This window comes from Nannospalax galili, unplaced genomic scaffold (assembly GCF_000622305.1).
Source record: "Nannospalax galili isolate Female #2095 unplaced genomic scaffold, S.galili_v1.0 scaffold1507, whole genome shotgun sequence".
In the NCBI taxonomy this organism is placed as follows: Eukaryota; Metazoa; Chordata; class Mammalia; order Rodentia; family Spalacidae; genus Nannospalax; species Nannospalax galili.
Genome location: NW_008355454.1, coordinates 483820 through 486040, shown reverse-complemented (window position 1 = coordinate 486040; position 2221 = coordinate 483820).

Genomic DNA, 2221 nt, shown 5'->3' with positions numbered 1-2221 from the left:
TCTTTTTCCACCTTCTTCTGCAATGATCCCTGAGTCATGGGTGGGTGAGGTTTAATATAGGATTCCTATTCAGGAACACACGTTCTATAGTCTCTTTTTCTCTACACCTTGGACAGTTGTGGCTTTCTGTGTGCATCACACTTGGTTGCATGAAGAAGCTTTGCTGGTGAGAGATGAGGGATGCCTCATTATCCTCTCTATCCCCTATTCCTCTATGTTTCATAAGCCTTAGGTGTAGAGGTTCCACTGTAGATATGTCACTTAGAGTTGGGCATTTCACAGACACTTTCTGTGTGTGGCCAGTTTGGAACTCTGTAACAGTTTCCATCTGTTGCAAAAAAGAAATCTCTTTAATGGGTGGTGTATGGTATACTTCAAGAGGTTTTTAATTTTGATGAAGTTCAGTGTATCTACTTTAATAATTAATATTTTCAGTGTCATACCAATGAATCCAATCACCAAATGGCAAGTCATGAATATGAAGTTATGCTTTTTATTGTTTTACTTCTGATATTTAGATTGCTGATTGGCTTAGATGTTATGTGCTACCCATGTGATTTCATTTACTTTTCTGGTGGAAGTCCAGTGGTCCTGGTTCCATTAGCTGAAGAAACTTTTATTTTCTCATTCAATAAACCTGAAAATCTTGATTGAAATAAAAAAATTGGTCATAACCGCATAGGTTTATTTGTGGGCTCTTAATTCTGTGTCTGTCTTATACAAGTCTTTTAATTAATTTCCTATTTCCCCCCCCAGGGACTTTTCTCCAACCATATACTTGTATACTCACCACCAGGGTATCTGAGGGGCTATTAGGATTATTTTATTTCTCTCTTGTGTTTCAGTTTCTTCTCCTTTCAAAGCATGGGAATGCCATCTATTCCATACTTCTGTGTATTATTTTTATTTATTCAAGTATTCATATAAATCATTGAGAACACAGAACCTTATATTTTACATGATATTTGCTGTTTTGTTAGAAATTATGTCTGATGTGAATGTAGGAATTCTCCAAGTATGACTTTTAGAAACTAAGAAAAAGGGGATGGGGGGAGGAAGGGGAAAGGGTAGGGGAAGAAAGGGGAGGAGGAAGGAAAGGGGAAGAAGAAGAGGAGGAGGAGGAGCAGGAGGAGAGGAAGAAGAACTAAGAGAGGGTTGACTTTATTGAAAGGAAAGAGACGCTCCAAGCAGCTAACTGGGAGGTGCCATGACATGGAGAATTATTAATAGCGCACTGGTCCCTTTCTGTGAACATCATAGAAGCAATAAGATCTTTTGCAAGTTCATGTTAAAGAATGTCAGCAGCCTGTGTACCAAGGTTGTCTAACTATAAGATCTGTTTGAGAAGAGGATAAGAAAGTCACTGAATATGGTTGATAAAAATGAGATAACAGGCAAAATTTAAACATGCTATAACTATTTAGCATTGTCTCTTTTTGGAAAAGATTTTGGTAACTGTATCTTGTACTGTATCTTATAAGAAATGGGAGTCATAATTATGAAAAAATGAATAATTGAGATATGAGATGACCCTAAAATGTGTTATTATAAGAATTATTGTTAACTATTGTAACAAATTATTGTTATCTATTGTTACAATAAGAATTATTGTAACAATAGATATTAGAAAATAAATGTATAATTTCCTGAATTAATTTTGGACACTGAAAAAAAACACTGTCCTGGAAAAGTGAGGTTTATGATAAACATGAGGAAGAAGGAATGGGACACAAGTGAGAAGGGAAAAGAGTATGGAAAATCCTGAGCTGGGAAGTAGTTTCTGAGGAAAAAGAATTGGAGAGACATGAAGTGTACTGTGTTATTCACCATTAATGCTACAGCTGGATCCAAATAGAGCATGTAGGAGGAATGTATTATAATTGGTATAAAAAGGGAATAGTTTTAGAGGACACGAAAGACACAGTGGGGGCCCTGTGTGTGTGTGTGTGTGTGTGTGTGTGTGTGTGTGTGTGTATGTAGTGTGGATATGTTATACTAGTATTTTCTACCTCTGGCTGAATAAGGCTGGCATTCAAGTCTCTCCTCTTTCATCAGTGCCAGCAGCAACAGGAGCCAGATTCTTACTCCACACTGTAGCCTACAGTCCTAAGGTGCCATTCCAGAGACTTCCTCTTTTTTTCCAGTTTATTATTTATTTAATAACTACATACTTAGAGAAGCATTTCATTACAACAGCATTGACATATTCAATAACAATTTT